We start from the raw sequence: 20355 nt of genomic DNA on the forward strand, positions 1-20355 counted from the left end.
AGGGCAACATTTATACCTTATTTTTGTGAAAATTGCTCAAGCTCAGTTAATTTGGTTGGGAATCATTGATGGACAGATATATTCAAACCTTGTCTCTGTATTTCAAGTCGATTTAAGTCAGGACTGAGACTGGACTACTCTGGAACACTCAACACCTCTTTAGTCATTCTGGTGTTGCTTTGGTATTAAAATGTGTGTAATTGTCCCCCAGAAAAAGAAAACTATCCAAGGGTTAGGTTTTCAGAATGCTGCTTTCATATTTCTTTTGATCCTAAAAAATCCTAAAAATCCCTGACGATGACAAGCATACCCATAACATGATGCTGCCACCACAATACTTGCCAATACAGAGGGTTTGGATTTGACCCAAATCTGTCATTAATGAAAAGCCGCCTCAGTCTTCTGAAAACTTAACCCTGGGATAGAGTTTATATTTTTCAGGTGGACAATTAGACACATTATAATGACTGACTAGTCCAGTCTCAGTCGTGACTTAAATTTGCTTGAAAATCCGAGACAGAAACAATGGATGTACAGTATGTTGTGCAAAGTGTTGTGCAAAGCTGGTAGAATCTAATTCAGTCTCATTAAATCTTGCGTGTGAAGACATATGCAATCAACACATCTTCATTATTTATTTGATTAAATAGAATGGAGTAGGTTTTGTAGATCTGTAGGTAAAAAATATAATTTTGGGCTTTAAGGCAGCAAACTGTGAAGGCCGTGCAAGGGGTGTGTAGACTTTCACAAGGCACTGCATTATATGTTGTACAGTGGCTTGCGAAAGTATTCACTCCCCTTGGCATTTTTCTTATTTTGTTGCCTTACAACCTAGAATTGTAGCATTTGATTTACACAACATGCCTACCACCTTGAAGATGCAACATATTTTTTATAGTGAAACAAACAAGAAGTAAGACAAAAAAACAGAAAACTTGAGCGTGTATAACTATCCACCACCCCAAAGTCAATACTTTGTAGAGCCACCTTTTGCAGCAATTACAGCTGCAAGTCTCTTGGGGTATGTCTCTATAAGCTTGCACATGTAGCCACTGGGATTTTTGCCCATTCTTTAAGTCAAAACTGCTCCATCTCCTTCAAGTTGGATGGGTTCCGCTGGTGTACAGCAATCTTTAAGTCATACCACAGATTCTCAATAGGATTGAGGTCTAGGCTTTGACTAGGTCAATCCAAGACATTTAAATGTTTCCCCTTATACCAGTTGAGTGTTGCTTTAGCAGTATGCTTAGGGTCATTGTCCTGCTGGAAGGTGAACCTAAGTCCCAGTCTCAAATCTCTGGAAGACTGAAACAGGTTTCCCTCAAGAATTTCTCTGTATTTAGCACCATCCCATCATTCCTTCAATTCTGACCAGCTTCCCAGTCCCTGCCTATGAAAAACAACCCCACAGCATGATGCTGCCACCACCATGCTTCACTGTGGGGATGCTGTTGTCGGGGTGATGAGCGGTGTTGGGTTTGCGCCAGACAGCATTTTCCTTGATGGCCAAAAAGCTCAATGTGAGTCTCATCTGTCCAGAGTACCTTCTTCCATATGTTTGGGGAGTCTCCCACATGCCTTTTGGTGAACACCATTTTCTTTTCTTATAAGCAATGGCTTTTTCTGGCCACTCTTTCATAAAGCCCAGCTCTGTGGAGTGTACAGCTTAAAGTGGTCCTATGGACAGATACTCCAATCTTCACTGTGGAGCTTTGCAGCTCTTTCAGGGTTATCTTTGGTGTCTTTGTTGCCTCTCTGATTAATGCCCTCTCTTTTGCCAGGTTTTCTATGGTGCCATATTCTTTCCATTTTTATTAATGGATTTAATGGTGCTCCGTGGGATGTTCAAAGTTCAAAGTTTCTGATATTTTTATTTTTTATAACCCAACCCTGATCTGTACTTCTCCACAACTTTGTACCTGACCTGTTTGGAGAGCTTGGTCTTCATGGTGCTGCTTGCTTGGTGGTGCCCCTTGCTTAGTGGTGTTGCAGACTCTGGGGCCTTTCAGAACAGGTGTATATATACTGAGATGATGTGACACTTAGATTGCTCACAGGTGTACTTTATTTAACTAATTATGTGACTTCTGAAGGTAATTGGGTTGTGCCGTGGCGGAGATCTTTGTGGACTATACTCGGCCTTGTCTCAGGATGGTAAGTTTGTGGTTGAAGATATCCCTCTAGTGGTGTGGGGGCTGTGCGTTGGCAAAGTGGGTGGGGTTATATCCTTCCTGTTTGGCCCTGTCCGGGGGTGTCATCGGATGGGGCCACAGTGTCTCCTGACCCCTCCTGTCTTAGCCACCAGTTTTTATGCTGCAGTAGTTTATGTGTCGGAGGGCTAGGGTCAGTTTGTTATATCTGGAGTACCTCTCCTGTCCTATCCGGTGTCCTGTGTGAATTTAAGTATGCTCTCTCTAATTCTCTTTTTCTTTCTCTCTCTTGGAGGACCTGAGCCCTAGGACCATACCTCAGGACTACCTGACATGATGACTCCTTGCTGTCCCCAGTCCACCTGGCCGTGCTGCTGCTCCAGTTTCAAATGTTCTGCCTGTGATTATTATTATTTGACCATGCTGGTAATTTATGAACATTTGAACATCTTGGCCATGTTCTGTTATAATCTCCACCCGGCACAGCCAGGACTGGCCACCCCACATAACCTGGTTCCTCTCTAGGTTTCTTCCTAGGTTTTTGCCTTTCTAGGGAGTTTTTCTTAGCCACCGTGCTTCTACACCTGCATTGCTTGCTGTTTGGGGTTTTAGGCTGGGTTTCTGTACAGCACTTTGAGATATCAGCTGATGTACGAAGGGCTATATAAATACATTTGATTTGATTTGAATTGGTTGTACCAGATCTTATTTAGGGGCTTCATAGCAAAGTGGGTGAATACATACTCACGCACCACTATTCAAATTGTTTTATTTTACAAGTAATTTTTTAAATTTCACTTCACCAATTTGGACTATTTTGTGCATGTCCATTACATGAAATCTGTCACGTTGGTCGTAAAGAGGAGACCAAGGCGCAGCGTGAGTAGAGTTCCACATCATTTGAATCAACTGAAACTCACCTACCAAAGACAACAAACAACCAAACTAAACATGACGCTACTGGTGTGCACACGCGCACCTAACTGTAGACAAGATCCCACACCAGAAAGTGGGAAACAGGGCTGCCTAAATATGATCTATAGGGGAGGGTCCGGGTGGGCATCTACCCTCGGTGGCGGCTCCGGTTCTGGATGCAGACCCCCTCCTTTCCGGTGATCACTCCGCTTTTGTGGAACCGGACCGTTGATCATCGCCAGAGGCCCTGGACTGGGGACCGTCGCTGGAGACCCCGGACTGGGGACCTTCGCTGGAGGCCCCGGACTGCGGACTGTCGGTGGAGGCCCCGGACTGTAGATCGTCGGTGGAGGCCCTGGAATGTGTGCCGTCGGTGGAGGTTCCCGGACTGTGGACCTTCGGTGGAGGTTCCGGACTGTCAACCGTCGTTGGAGGTTCCGGACTGGGAACTGTCGACGGAAGCTCTGGACTGGGAACTGCTGGCACAACCCATCCTGGCTGCATGTTTATTTTCACCCTGCAAATGCGTGGCGCTCGCACAGGACACACTGGGCTGTGCAGATGCACCGGAGACACAGTGCACAGAACCGGCGCAGGATATCCTGGTCCAAGGAGGTGTACTGGAGACCAGGAGCGCTGAGCCGGCACCATCCGTCCTGGCTGGATGCCCATTCTAGCCCGGCCAATGTGGGAAGCTGGAATAGAGCGCACCGGGCTATGAATGCGACCTGGAGACCCCGTGCGCGTCACTGCATAATACGGTGCCTGACCAGTCACACGCTCCTCAGCAAGCCCACTCTGCAACGCTCTCAGTGCTAGCACTTCTCTCCGGAATCTTGCGTCGAGCTCCTCACTCGACTCCCTGACTGGCTCTGGTTCAGCATTCCGCGCTCCGCTGACCACTCTGTGTGCCCCCTCCAAAACTTTTCTGGGGCTGCTTCTCGTGCTTGTCTCGTTGGTACAACTCCTCGTAATATTGCCGTTCCGCTTTCGCTGCCTCTATCTCCTCCTTAGGACGGCGATACTCCCCAGCCTGCGTCCAGGGTCCTGCTCCATCCAGGATCTCTTCCCAGGTCCATTCCTCCTGAACACGCTGTTTGGTCCATTTTTGGTGGGATCTTCTGTCACAATCATCGTAAAGAGGAGACCAAGGCACAGCGTGAGTAGAGTTCCACATAATTTTAATCAACTTAAACACCTAACAAAAACAACAAACAACCAAACGAAACGTGACGCTACTGGTGTGCACACAGGCACCTAACTGTAGACAAGATCCCACACCAGAACGTGGGAAACAAGGCTGCCTAAATATGATCCCCAATCAGAGACAACGATAAACAGCTGTCTCTGATTGGGAACCATATCAGGCCAACATAGAAATACAAAAACCCCTAGACATACAAAACCCTAGACATACAAAACCCTAGACATACAACACTAGAGTACCCACCCTAGTCACACCCTGACCTAACCAAAATATATAGAAGAGATATCTAAGGTCAGGGAGTGTCAAAATCCAAATAAAAATATGTTTAAATTACAGGTTGTAATGCAACATAATAGGAAAAAACGCCAAGGGGGACGAATACTTTTGCAATGCACTGTATGTTGTTATTATTATAGATATTAACTAACACATTCACAGAGTCAGAGTCCTAACCCAGAGCCTTATTCCTAAACAGAGGGTAATCTGAGTATCCATTGAAAAGAAATACAATGAGGATTGAGAGATGTTCGGCTTTCAGAAACAGAATAACCATACAATACTGGACAGTATCATGACACTATCATAAGGCTATGATGTACATGAACCAATCACTAAGCTCTGAAAGCCATTAGGCTACATGACAATACAATCATCAGCCATTAGTCAAGTTTCACGTAAAGCCATGCTAAAGGATGCTAATGTGTTGTAATACCCGATACTACTTGTCACAACGCTTTAGAGCGTTTCAGTCACAATTAGCAAATTATGTGTTGAGTGTTTTTCCTTAATGCATTGACTGAAAACAGCAATCACAATAGAAATCGCACGCACGCACGCACGCACGCACGCACACACACACACGCACACGCACACGCACGCACACGCACGCACGCACACACACACACACACACACACACACACACACACACACACACACACACACACACACACACACACACACACACACACACAGAAAGATGCACCATACAGAGGCTCTTTCAGTTGCAGAACACTTGCAGGTGGAACACCGCAGGGATGTTTTCACAAACAGCCACATTATAACAGATCATGTCTCTCTTATTATGTCCCTCTTCCAGTCTTAGATTCCCTTTATCCATCTCTCCCCTGTTCCTTCTACCCAATGATTCTCAACGATTTTCTCTCTAGGCTCTCTGTCTCTCTCTCTCTTTTCTCTCTGGCTCTCTTTTTCTCTCTGGCTCTTTCTTTCTCTCCATCTCTCTCCTTCCATACTGCAGCTGTCAGGTAGAGGAAAGCAGGTGTTCTGTCAGGGGCTATGAAAGGGCCAATCACCGGGGGAATCAAAGAGCCCAAGACGCTGTCATTCTGGTTCCCTCTCTGACAGCCTGCCAGCTATTTATACCAGTCAAAGAGAGACGGGGGGAATCAGAGAGTGAGAAACAGGGTGGATGGGAGAAGAGGAAAAAAGAAACAGAGAATCATGAGAGAGAAACAGGGGGAAAGAGGAAGAGAGTGAGAGTGTGTGTGAGAGAGAGAGAGCGAGAGAGAGAGAGAGTGTGTGTGAGAGAGAGAGAGAGAGAGAGAGAGAGAGAGAGTGAGATCGTGATCAAGATGGAGATCGAGAGATTGACAAGCGAAACATGTACAAGTTCAAGAGAGAGAGAGAGAGAGAGAGAATGCATGATACACTTTCACCTAAGTGATCCTAAAACTCACAATAGCCAACTAGGATAAGGCAGCAAGGTCGGTTATGCCGCACAACCGCCAATTACAATCAACCGTGTTCCGTCTGCAAAAGGAAAATAACAGTACTCTAGTCTGAGATAAACAATGTCCCCTTAGATTACCTCTCACCTGATTATGTGTCTGTCTGGGAAACAAGACAGAGACAGTCACTTACCACCAGGCACCACATGCCTGAGATGTGCCCAGTGATGCCCACTCATAAAGGCAGACACCAGAATACCTGCTTGCCCAGGAAAATCCAATACGATTGGTAACCTCCCACCTGCTACCAAATGGTGCCTAGTGGTGCTTGTTGTCATGTATCGCAAAGTGAAGCAAGCAATTTATTCATAGGTTATTATCATGTTTTTACTATTGGGAAATACCAGGTACCAGAATATACTAATGGAAAGGAAAATAAGGTTGAACCAAATGATCAGGTCACTTTGGGAAATAAATGTTAAAAATCTAATGACAGCGAAATATGTGGCAGCATGGCTTAAGACACATTGAGCACATTGCACTCACAGACCTTCAGTTCTATAACTGCAACTGTCCTCTCGTTAAATAAAAGCAAATACTGCCACCCGAACACCATTTTCATTGCTGTCGCCACTGTTTTTTTATGTACTCTAACTTATTATAGATTTGAAAACTGCTTTTCAGATCATTGAAAATGTTAAAGCAGCAATACAGAAGAAGAATGTGGCAACAGAGTCATTTAGACAGGGAGGGGAGTAGAGGAACACTGAGAAGGGGAGGGGACAAGACAGAGGGGGGAACAAGGGAGCAATTTAGAACACGGGAGAAAAAGTCCAGAGAAAAATAAGAACGGAGCAGCAGAGCAGGATTGAGACAAAACCCACAGCATAAGAAATGGCCCTGAGGTTGTTATGGAAACAGACAAATAACAAAATCTGGAACAGGGAGAAGAAAAAAAACAGGCAGCAATTGCATAAATCAGTGGAATTTAAAGGGACAGAGACAGAAAGAAAGAAAGAAAAAGAGTACCACATCTATAGAATAAAGATAGAGAGGAAATACGAAGCTGGGACATTTTCAGAAACCGCACATAACGATCCTGCTGCACTTGAGTGTCCGTGGTTCATTGAGAGTTTCTAATGGTTGCTATAACATATCCAGAATTAATTGGGAAAAAGACAAGAGGGGAACAGGGGTGATATGAAAAGCACAGCAGGGAGAAAGCATTACCTCCATAATAAATCAGAAGGCTAATGGCCAACTTCCAATATGTCCATCCAGAGACAGAAACATCCGCACACGCAAATAATGGCCATTACAATAGATGCGATATCCGAACGAGGAAATGCTGGTACATGTCAATTTTTTGTCTTCATTCATTGGAAAGCTGTCTGCGATAATTAATGACTTCAAATAGACATTGACACTGAGAATGCCGTTCCTCAGCTAGCCTAGTATGACTGGAGTCTAGCCTGAGAGAAACAAAAAGCCCAACAGCAACAACAAGTACAAAGACAGCCTGAAAGAGTTCATAGAGAGCTCAGTGACCTAATCCGCTGGCTGACCTGGGATCAGAAGAGAGATGACCACACGTGACAGGTGAAGAGTCTCTTTCCATTAATTGGCTTATGTGCAATAGACTCCAGGGGCCGTGCTGTGAATCACACATGAGATCAGAGCCAAATTTTGGGCTCTCAGGAAGAGCCAACGCAAAACTTTTGACAGGACCACGAATCGACAGGGCCACACTTTTAACTGGTTCTGAATAAATTACTGCACATTCTCTGCTTGTCACCTAGCTGTTTCTTCCCCTCTTCCGGACGTTGTTAGCGAGGGTGCTTAGCGTGACCCCAATCAGCACCTGGCTCCCTCTATCCTCTCTTCCCGGCTTACTGCTGACAAGAGGGAACACAGGCACAATTACTGTCTCTACCAGTCTAGGAAGAAGGGGGCTTTCTCATTCTCTCTACTCCCAGCACTACACGCTAACTACAGGAGTCCCTGTTCTCCCGGGAACACAGTTACTTTACAGCACAGCAGATAGAGAGAGAGAGAGACAGAGGGAGTGAAATAGTGTGTGTGTGTGTGTGAGAGAGAGAGAGAGAGAGAGAGAGAGAGAGAGAGAGAGAGAGAGAGAGAGAGAGAGAGATGTATTCCTCCGCACTAGAGGAATACCAATATAAGAACACTGTTCATTGACTAAAGCTCAGTCTTCACAATATTACCCTCCAAGCTCATCATTAAGCCCGGGGCCCTAGGTCTGAACCCCGCCCTGTGCAACTGGGTCCTGGACTTCCTGACGGGCTGCCCCCAGGTGGTGAAGGTAGGAAACAACACATCCACTACCCTGATCCTCAACACAGGGGCCCTACAAGGGTGCATGCTCACCCCCCTCCTGTACTCCCTGTTCACCCATGACTGAGTGGCCACGCATGCCTACAACTCAATCATCAAGTTTGCAGACGACACAACAGTGGTAGGCCAGATTACCAACAACAACGAGACAGCCTACAGGGAGGAGGTGAGGGCCCTCGGAGTGTGGTGTCAGGAAAATAATCTCACCCTTAACAAAACAAAGGAGCTGATTGTGGACTTCAGGAGACAGCAGAAAGAGCACGCCCCCATCCACATCTACGAGGTCGCAGTGGAGAAGGTGAAAAGCTTTAAGTTCATTGGCGTATAGATCACTGACAATCTGAACTTGTCCACCCACACAGACAGTGTGGTGAAGAAGGCTCAACAGAGCCTCTTTAACCTCAGAAGGCTGAAGAAATTTGGCTTAGTCACAGGGCTTTCCAGAGGGCAGGTTGGTCAGCCCAACCCATCACCAGGGGTACACTGCCTGCCCTCCAGGACATCTACAACACCGGTCACAGGAAGGCCAAGAAGATCATCAAGGACCTCAGCCACCCGATTGACGGTCTATTCACCCCGCTACCATCTAGAAGACGAGGTCAGTACTGGGACCGAGAGAACTGAAAAACAGCCTCTATCTCAAGGCTGTCAGACTGTTAAATAGCCATCACTCCACCCAGTACCCTGCCCTGAACTTATTCACTGTCACTAGTCGGCTACCACCCGGTTACTCAACCCTGCACCGTAGAGGCTACTACCCCATGTAAATAGGCATGGTACACTAGTCACTTTAATAATGGAACACTGGTCACTTTAATAATGTTTACATATTGTTTTACCCATTTTATATGTATATACTGTATTCTAGTCAAGTCCATCCTATTAAACTATTGCTGTACATATACTATTCTATGCTACATATTCTTCAGATATACTAAATACACTACATGACCAAAAGTATGTTGACACCTGTTCGTCCAACATCTCATTCCAAAATATGGAGTTGGTCCCCCATTTGCTGCTATAACAACCTCCAGTCTTCTGGGAAGGGTTTCCACTAGATGTTGGAACATTGCTGCGGGGACTTGCTTCCATTCAGCCACAAGAGCATTAGTGAGGTCAGGCACTGACGTTGGGCAATTAGGCCTGGCTCGCAGTCAGTGTTCCAATTTATCCTAAAGGTGTTTGATGGGGTTGAAGTCAGGGCTCTGTGCACACCAGTCAAGTTCTTCCACACCGATCTCAAGAAACCATTTCTGTATTGACCTTGCTTCGTGCACGGGGGCATTGTCATGCTGAAACAGGAAAGGACCTTCCCCAAACTGTTGCCACAAAGTTGGAAGCACAGAATGATCTAGAATGTCATTGTGTGCTGTAGCTTTAAGATTTCCCTTCCTGGAACTAAGGGGCCTAACCATGAAAAACAGCCTCCTCCACCAAATGTTACAGTTGGAACTATGCATTCGGGCAGGAAGCGCTCTCCTGGCATCCACCAAACCAAGATTTGTCTGTCGGACTGTCGGTTGGTGAAGCATGATTCATCATTCCAGAGAACGCGTTTCCACTGCTCCAGAGTCCAATGACGGTGAGCTTTACACCACTCCAGCCGACGATTGGCTTTGCGCATTGTGATCTTAGGCTTGTGTGAGGCTGCTCGGTCATGGAAACCCATTTCATTAAGATCCCGATGAACAGTTCTTGTGGTGACGTTGCTTCCAGAGGCAGTTTGGAACTTGGTAGTGATTGTTGCAACCTAGGACAGACGGTTTTTAAATGCTAGGCGCCTCAGCACTCTGCAGTCCCGTTCTGTGAGTTTATGTGGCCTACCACTTTGTGGCTGAGCCGTTGTTGCTCCTAGACGATTCCACTTCACAATAACAGCACTTACAGTTGACCGGGGCAGCTCTAGCAGGGCAGACACTTGACGAACTGACTTGTTGGAAAGGCGGCATCATATGACGGTACCACATTAGAAGTCACTGAGCTCTTCAGTATGGGCCACATTCTACTGCCAATGTTTGTCTATGGAGATTGCATGGCTGTGTGCTCAATTTTATACACCTGTCAGCAAAGGTGTGGTTGAAATAGCTGAATCCACTAATGTGAAGGGGGGTCCACATACTTATGTATATATAGTGTACTCTATCCACATACTGTCTGTCCATAATGTCTATACATCCCATCACATATACTGTGTGTATATATATACAGTTGAAGTCAGAAGTTTACATACACCTTAGCCAAATACATTTAAACTCAGTTTCACAATTCCTGACATTTAATCCCAAAATGTCCTGTTTTAGGTCAGATATGATCACTATCTGGGCTATACTCAGCCTTGTCTCGGGATGGTAAGTTGGTGGTTGAAGATATCCCTCTAGTGGTGTGGGGGCTGTGCTTTGGCAAAGTGGGTGGGGTTATATCCTTCCTGTTTGGCCCTGTCTGTGGGTGTCCTCGGATGTGGCCACAGTGTCTCCTGACCCCTCCTGTCTCAGCCTCCAGTATTTATGCTGCAGTAGTTTATGTGTCAGGGGGCTAGGGTCAGTTTGTTATATCTGGAGTACTTCTCCTGTCCTATTCGGTGTCCTGGGTGAATCTAAGTGTGCGTTCTCTAATTCTCTCCTTCTCTCTTTCTTTCTCTCTCTCGGAGGTCCTGAGCCCTAGGACCATGCCCCAGGACTACCTGACATGATGACTCCTTGCTGTCCCCAGTCCACCTGGCCGTGCTGCTGCTCCAGTTTCAACTGTTCTGCCTTATTATTATTCGACCATGCTGGTCATTTATGAACATTTGAACATCTTGGCCATGTTCTGTTATAATCTCCACCCGGCACAGCCAGAAGAGGACTGGCCACCTCATAGCCTGGTTCCTCTCTAGGTTTCTTCCTAGGTTTTGGCCTTTCTAGGGAGTTTTTCCTAGCCACCGTGCTTCTACACCTGCATTGCTTGCTGTTTGGGGTTTTAGGCTGGGTTTCTGTACAGCACTTTGAGATATCAGCTGATGTACGAAGGGCTATATAAATAAATTTGATTTGATTTGATCACCACTTTATTTTAAGAATGTGAAATGTCAGACTAATGATAGAGAAAATTATTTATTTCAGCTTTTATTTCTTTCATCACATTCCCAGTGGGTCAGAAGTTTACATACACTCAAAGCCATCTATTTTGTGAAGTGCACCAGTCCCTCCTGCAGCAAAACAAGCCCCACAACATAAATGCTGCCACCCCCGTGCTTCACGGTTGGGATGGTGTTCTTCAGCTTGCAAGCCTCCCCCTTTTTCCTCGAAACATAACGATGGTCATTTGTTTCATCAGACCAGAGGACATTTGTCCAAAAAGTACAATCTTTGTCCCCATGTGCAGTTGCAAACTGTAATCTGTTTTTTTTATGATGGTTTTGGAGCAGTGGCTTCTTCCTTGCTGAGCGGCCTTTCAGGTTATGTCGATATAGGACTTGTTTTACTGTGGATATAGATACTTTTGTACCCGTTTCCTCCAGCACCTCCACAAGGTCCTTTGCTGTTGTTCTGGGATTGATTTGCACTTTTCGCACCAAAGTACGTTAATCTCTAGGAGACAAAACACGTCTCCTTCCTGAGTGGTATGACAGCTGTGTGGTCCCATGGTGTTTATACTTGCGTACTATTGTTTGTATAGATGAATGTGGTACCTTCAGGTGTTTGGAAATTGCTCCCAAGGATGAACCAGACTTGTGGAGGTCTACAATTTTTTTCTGAGGTCTTGGCTGATTTCTTTTGATTTTCCCATGATGTCAAGCAAAGAGGCACTGAGTATAAAGGTAGGCCTTGAAATACATCTCCAGGTACACCTCCAATTAACTCAAATGGTGTCAATTAGCCTATAAGAAGATTTTAAAGCCATGACATCATTTTCTGGAATTTTCCAAGCTGTTTAAAGGCACAGTCAACTTTGTGTATGTAAACTTTGGACCCACTGGAATTGTGATACAGTGAATTATAAATGAAATAATCTGTCAGTACACAATTGTTGGAAAAATTACTTGTGTCATGCACAAAGTAGATGTCCTAACCAACTTACCAAAACTATAGTTTGTTAACAAGAAATTTGTGGAGTGGTTGCAAAACGAGTTTTAGTGACTCCAACCTAATTATATGTAAACCTTCGACTTCAACTGTATATATAGTCAGATATTACTGTACTGTTGGAGCTAGGAACACAAGCATTTTGCTACACCCGCAATAACATCTGCTAAATATGTGTATGCGACCAATAGAATTTTATTTTATTTTGATTCAATTTGAGGGAGAGGAAGAGAGACAGAGAAAGACGGAGAACTCCAAGAAGCTTTGGCTAATTAAATATTCTCTCAGATTACAAGGGGCTATTTGGCTCTCCGGAAATTGTGACTTTCATAATCTTACTAAAGAGGAAGGTACTGACTTTTTCACATTTCACATAAAAATACCAATTAAGAAAAGGAAAGGAGGGGGGGTGACCAGCTCTAATCTTACACAAATTGCAAACGATACAAATGGGTAGGCCATAATTCGATTTTTTTTTCCCTCAACAGCTTTTCATAATTGAAAATACTGACACTACCAAGAACACACTTCAACACACACACATTACGCACAGCTAGTTCTTCAATTGCCAAATTCAATATGTATTTCCCCAGCCTAAGGGGAAATAATGTTAATAACAGAGGGGGACATTGAGTTTTTCAGGGGGTCTCACACTGTCTGGTTACAATGGCACGGTCAGGCACAGCAGGACACCGTGTGCATACAGAAAACGTTCTACACAGGAATATTATATGACATAGCACCAGGTGAATGCATATAGCCTCAGCATGGCCACTCTCTGGGGACTCTTGTTGATTGACATTGAGGAAGAGTTCCTCATTCAGAGTTGTAGAGTAGCATAGTGTAAAACTCATTATAGAACAAGACATATTGGATAGACAACATACCTGGACTGCTACTCGTCGAATGATTAACGGTGTATAATTACGCGATTAAATGATTCAGGCAATTATTAACTCATTAACCTGGGGCACCATGGGAAAGTTTTAGCTTTATTGAGTTTTTATTTCCCAAATTCAATCAAAAAATATCAGAATTGTAACGATTGTCTTCCTCCTCTGATGAGGAACAAGAAGGATCGGACCAAAATGCAGCGTGGTACGTGTCCATGATAACTTTAATAACTCAGAACACGAGAAAATACCAAAAGAACAAAGTGCAGGAAAGAAAGGAAAATCAAAACAGCCCCGTATGGTGCAAACACAGAAACGAACAGACAGATATAAGGAAGGCAATAACACAAGTAAATGAATTCAGAGTCCAATGAGCGCAGATGCGCGTGACGGGAAAAGGCAGGTGTGCCTACTGATGGTGGCTTGATTGCGTAATCCTGGAGAGCCTGGCGCCTTCGAGCGCCAGGGGGAGGAAGAGCGGGAACAGGTGTGACAGTACCCACCCCTCTAGGGGCGCCACCCGGCATCCCACCTGGGCGAGCCGGCAGAGACATGGGCGCTGGGCAAGCAGGCTGGGAGAGGGGGAGGAAGAGCGGGAGCAGGCGTGACTGTACCAAGTTACGAGGCATACTCTGGATTTTACTCAGATCCAATTTAGAAAACTAACTTCACATTTCATCTTTACAAAAACATTATCTTTGATCTGGACATTTTCCACACAACGTATAATATGCAAACATCAGGCACATATTGGGAAAACTCTTAAAGTTACAATGTTTTCGTTATAACGTCGTCCTTTAACTTTTAATAACATAACAAAAACAACATTCATTTTCATATTCCATCTATTGTCATTACCACCATTGTGGCTGACGAAACCTATTGTCCATAAGTCCATTTATTGCATGTAAATTTAATGTTCTGAGGCAGATTTTCCATCTATTGATTTTGTTCAATGTGAATACAGAATGTGAATACAGAACACAGAGGAGCAGAGAGAAAAAATAATGTCTGGACCAGGGAGAGGTGTAGCTGGACCAGGGAGAGGAGTAGCTGGACCAGGCAGAGGAGTAGTTGGACCAGGGAGAGGTGTAGCTGGACCAGGGAGAGGAGTAGCTGGACCAGGAAGAGGAGTAGTTGGACCAGGGAGAGGAGTAGCTGGACCAGGGAGAGGAGTAGCTGGACCAGGAAGAGGAGTAGTTGGACCAGGGAGAGGAGAGTTGGACCAGGCAGAGGAGTAGCTGGACCAGGCAGAGGAGTAGTTGGACCAGGGAGAGGTGTAGCTGGACCAGGGAGAGGAGTAGCTGGACCAGGCAGAGGAGTACCTGGACCAGGCAGAGTAGTAGCTGGACCAGGCAGAGGAGTAGCTGGACCAGGGAGAGGAGTAGCTAGTCCAGGCATATGCAGAGGAGTAGCTGGACCAGGCAGAGGAGTAGCTGGACCAGGCAGAGGAGTAGTTGGACCAGGCAGAGGAGTAGCTGGACCAGGCAGAGGAGTAGTTGGACCAGGGAGAGGAGTAGCTGGACCAGGTAGAGGAGTAGTTGGACCAGGGAGAGGAGTAGCTGGACCAGGCAGAAGAGTAGTTGGACCAGGACCAGGGAGAAGGAGAGGTAGGGGGAGAGGAGTAAGAATGTGTGGTGGTGTTCAAACGGGAGTAAGAGCTGCTGTCACTGATGAAATAAGAGCCACCATCATAGACCATGTGATAAACCATGGTCTATCACTGAGAGAGGCTGGTGAAAGAGTCCAGCCTAATACCATGGTCTATCACTGAGAAAGGCTGGTGAAAGAGTCCAGCCTAATACCATGGTCTATCACTGAGAGGGGCTGGTGAAAGAGTCCAGCCTAATACCATATTCTATCACTGAGAGAGGCTGGTGAAAGAGTCCAGCCTAATACCATGGTCTATCACTGAGAGAGGCTGGTGAAAGAGTCCAGCCTAGTACCATGGTCTATCACTGAGAGAGGCTGGTGAAAGAGTCCAGCCTAATCTCAGACGGTCAAACGTGGCTTCCATTATCTGGAATTTTCAACAAACCAACAGGTGTGTAATGCAATTCAGAAGCGCTTCTCCCATCATTACTGTTGCTATGTCCCACAGTAACTGTAGGCCACCAGTCCCAATGCAAATACATATGTTGTATTTTTGAACGCAACGTCTTCCTCCCTCTGGGGGAAGAGGAAAGCTCCTCAGTGAAGACCAAGAGCTGCCATTGTAGGATTGGTCATTGCTGACAACGCAATAAAACTGAGGGAAATTCAGACCAAAATTGTAATGTGAAAAGCATCAGCCTGACTACCATCGCTCGGACTCTGACCAAACACAGAGTTGGAATGAAACAGTTGTGCACAGTTCCTTTTGAAAGGAACAAGGAACTTTTGAAAGGTCAAGGAACACCGGCACCAAAACGTCCAGCTATGGTGTCTAGCCGAAATGTCTTGTTCTATAGTGAGTTGTACACTATGCTACTCTATGGGGGTGCCACAGGGTTCAATTATTGGGCCGACTCTCTTCTCTGAAAATATCAATGATGTCGCTCTTGCTGCTAGTGAGTCTCTGATCCACCTCTACGCAGAAGACACCATTCTGTATACTTCTGGCCCTTCTTTGGAAACTGTGCTAACAACCCTCCAGACGAGCTTCAATACCATACAACTCGCCTTCCGTGGCCTCCAACTGCTCTTAAATACAAGTAAAACTAAATGCATGCTCTTCAACCGATCGCTGCCTGCACCTGCCCGCCCGTCCAGCATCACTGCTTTGGACGGTTCTGACTTAGAATATGTCGACAACTACAAATACCTAGGTGTCTGGTTAGACTGTAAACTCTCCTTCCAGACTCACATAAAACATCCAAAGTTAAATCTATAATTGGCTTCCTATTTTGCAACAAAGCATCCTTCACTTATGTTGCCAAACATACCCTCGTAAAACTGACCATCTTACCGATCCTCGACTTTGGTGATGTCATTTACAAAATAGCCTTCAACACCCTACTCAACAAATTGGATGCAGTCTATCACAGTGCCGTCCGTTTTGTCACCAAAGCCCCATATACTACCCACCACTGCGACCTGTACGCTCTCATTGGCTGGCCCTTGCTTCATACTCGTCGCCAAAACCACTAGTTTCAGGTCATCTACAAGACCCTGATAGGTAAAGCCCCGCCTTATCTCTGCTCGCTGGTCACCATAGCTGCACCCACCCGTAGCACGGGTATCTCACTTGTTACCCCCAAAGCCAATTCCTCCTTTGGCCGCCTCTCCATCCAGTTCTCTGCTGCCAATGACTGGAACGAACTACAAAAATCTCTGAAACGGGAAACACTTATCTCCCTCACTAGCTTTATGCACCAGTTGCCAGTGCAGCTCACAGATCACTGCACCTGTACATAGCCCATCTATAAATAGCCCAAACAACTACCTCTTCCCCTACTGTATTTATTTATTTTTCTCCTTTGCACCCCAGTATTTCTACTTTGCACACTCATCTACTGTCAAATCTACCAATCCAGTGTTTTAATTGCTATATTTGATTTACTTCACCACCATGGCCTATTTATTGCCTTTACCTCCCTTATCTCACCTCATTTGCTCACATTGTATATAGACGTATTTTTCTACTGTATTATTGACTGTATGTTTGTTTTACTCCATGTGTAACTCTGTGTTCTTATATGTGTTGAACTGCTTTGCTTCATCTTGGCCAGGTCGCAATTGTAAATGAGAACTTGTTCTCAACTTTTCCTACTTGGCTAAATAAAGGTGAAATAAATACATAAATAAAAACATGTAGACATGGGTTACAGTACATACAGTAGGACATACTGAAAAGCATTAACACATACTGTGTTTACTTTCTTTCAGAGAGTCATGGAGTTGGAGGCTAATCAGACCCCACATGAAATCATTCATGTAAACGAGGCAGGGTTTAACCTGGCAAAAACACGTCGACGGGGAAGAAACGTCATCGGAAAAAGGGCCACCGTTGATGTGCCGGGTCAGAGAGAAGCAATTATCAATGTGTGCTGCAATCTGGAGTGCTGGTTTGGTCCTGCAGAAATGCCAGATTGGTCCCTACAACACTGAGTGCCTTCTTTTGTTTTGAGATGACCTCCGCCAACAACTGGTGCCAGAAGCAGAAAGGGAACAGGTAGGAGGAAACATTAGGACATTGTGATTGCATGGGACAATGTAGCATTCCACCATTCACATGCAATCACAAACTGGTTTGCAGCCCATCCAAGAATGGTTTCCCTTTTCCTCCCCATTACTCGCCTTTCCTCCCCCCTACTCGCCTTTCCTCCCCCTACTTGCCTTTCCTCCCCCCTACTCGCCCCCCCCTCGCCTTTCCTCCCCCACTTGCCTTTCCTCCCCCTACTCGCCTTTCCTCCCCCACTACTCACCTTTCCTCCCCCACTACTCACCTTTCCTCCCCCACTACTCGCCTTTCCTCCCCCACTACTCGACTTTCTTCCCCCCCACTCGCCTTTCCTTCCCCCTACTCGCCTTTCCTCCCCCCCTCCTCGCCTTTCCTCCCCCACTACTCGCCTTTCCTCCCCCTACTCGCCTTTCCTCCCCCGCACTCGCCTTTCCTCCCCCACTACTCACCTTTCCTCCCCCACTACTCACCTTTCCTCCCCCACTACTCGCCTTTCTTCCCCCACTCGCCTTTCCTTCCCCCTACTCGCCTTTCCTCCCCCCTCCTCGCCTTTCCTCCCCCACTACTCGCCTTTCCTCCCCCTACTCGCCTTTCCTCCCCCGCACTCGCCTTTCCTCCCCCACTACTCACCTTTCCTCCCCCACTACTCGCCTTTCCTCCCCCCTACTCGCCTTTCCTCCCCCACTACTCGCCTTTCCTCAACACCATTGAGTATTTTATTCTGCCTGGAGGTGGAAAGTGTATGATCATCGGTCACATGACCAAATCTCCCTTCTGGATGCAATGGGATGCTGTCTGCAGAAACATCTCAGCTGAAGACTGCCAGGGGTGGATATGGCATGCCAAGCGTTTCTATCCAAGCTGCATAGCGAGAAACGACATAAGATGTGATGTGGACGAGAACATGTGGCCAAATGCTGAAGAATATATAGATTAGAAACAGGACTGTGCAATTTTAGTGTTTTTTCCCTTCTGTACCTTTTTTTTACTGTAAGTGTGTTTTATTTTTACACATTTGGAACCAAAGGCCATGTATGTTGGATGTGTTGTTGAACCAAAGGCCATGTATGTTGGATGTGTTGTGGAACCAAAGGCCATGTATGTTGGATGTGTTGTGGAACCAAAGGTCATGTATGTTGGATGTGTTGTTGAACCAAAGGCCATGTATGTTGGATGTGTTGTTGAACCAAAGGCCATGTATGTTGGATGTGTTGTTGAACCAAAGGCCATGTATGTTGGATGTGTTGTGGAACCAAAGGCCATGTATGTTGGATGTGTTGTTGAACCAAAGGCCATGTATGTTGGATGTGTTGTTGAACCAAAGGCCATGTATGTTGGATGTGTTGTTGAACCAAAGGCCATGTATGTTGGATGTGTTGTGGAACCAAAGGCCATGTATGTTGGATGTGTTGTTGAACCAAAGGCCATGTATGTTGGATGTGTTGTGGAACCAAAGGTCATGTATGTTGGATGTGTTGTTGAACCAAAGGTCATGTATGTTGGATGTGTTGTGGAACCAAAGGCCATGTATGTTGGATGTGTTGTTGAACCAAAGGCCATGTATGTTGGATGTGTTGTTGAGCCAAAGGTCATGTATGTTGGATGTGTTGTTGAACCAAAGGCCATGTATGTTGGATGTGTTGTTGTTCACTGGCAGCAATTTCATGTTGCTAATAACGCTTTTACTGCAGCAATTCTGTCACTTACTATATTTTTCTACTGTACATTCTATAATGTAAAGATGACTCATTCACTTTTAGATAGTATGTTGCCAAAAATGCTTAGATATTGAGTCGGGTTTGCCGTGTTTTGATAGAGTTATTGTATGTAGAGAAAGTTTTTTTTGCATTTGGAAATGTAGAGTTGGTATTTAATGAACAAAATGTGGTTTTGAGCAGAAAATTGACTTTTTGGCTAATTATGTGATGTAGGTATGTTGCTGTGTTAAGGGTTTAGAAAAAGTATCTTAACTATAGGTAAACACTTGTTAGCAATTGTAAAAAACTGTAATATAATACATCTTCAATGCTAGATTAAACCACCTGGCTGTCAGTTTCTAAACCTTTCTGGCGCAGGCATTCCGCTAGCGACCCACCTCGACAACATCCGGTGAAATTGCAGAGCGAGAAATATTTAACATTCATGAAAATACAAGGTCATATATCAAAATAAAGCGTAACTTCTTGTTAATCCAGCCGCTGTGTCATATTTTAAAAAGGCTTTACGGCGAAAGCACACCATGCGATTATCTGAGAACAGCGCCCCGCATACAACAGCATGAAAAACATTTTTCCACCAGGCAGGTGCGCAACGAAAGTCAGAAATAGCGATATAATAAATGCTGTACCTTTGAAGATCTTCTTCTGTTGGCACTCCAAAAGTCCCAGCTACATCACAAATGGTCCTTTTGTTTGATAATGTCCTTCTTTATATCCCCAAAAACTCAGTTTAGCTGGCGCGCTTCATTCAATAATCCGCTGGTTTCCCTCCTTCAAAATACAAACAAAATGAATCCCAAACATTACCAATAAACTTCTCCAAACAAGTCAAACAACGTTTAAAATCAAACCTCAGGTACCCTAATACGTAAATAAACGGTCAAATTTAAGACGGATAATCGTCATTGTCTTTACGGGAGATAAACAACAAAGAACACGCTCTCAGCCACAAACTACAAATTCTAGCGAATTTTTCCAAAAACAAGCCTGAAACTCTTTCTAAAGACTGTTGACATCTAGTGGAAGCCCTAGGAACTGCAATCTGGGAGGATTTCGCCTCATAATAAACACGACAGCCATTGGAATGGTTTGTCCTCGGGGTTTCGCCTGCCATATCAGTTCTGTTATAGTCACAGACATTATCATATAACAGTTTTAGAAACTTTAGGGTGTTTTCTATCCAAATCTACCAATTATATGCA

The 20355-nt window shown here is 45.2% G+C and overlaps 1 protein-coding gene across 2 annotated transcripts in view; it reads right to left on the reverse strand.

The window, feature by feature from the left end:
- LOC112244915 (neural-cadherin) overlaps positions 1-20355 on the reverse strand; it is a 205708-nt gene that overhangs the window by 104241 nt on the left and 81112 nt on the right. The window lies entirely within an intron of this gene.

The sequence above is a fragment of the Oncorhynchus tshawytscha genome, linkage group LG12 (assembly GCF_018296145.1).
Source record: "Oncorhynchus tshawytscha isolate Ot180627B linkage group LG12, Otsh_v2.0, whole genome shotgun sequence".
Classification (NCBI taxonomy): domain Eukaryota; kingdom Metazoa; phylum Chordata; class Actinopteri; order Salmoniformes; family Salmonidae; genus Oncorhynchus; species Oncorhynchus tshawytscha.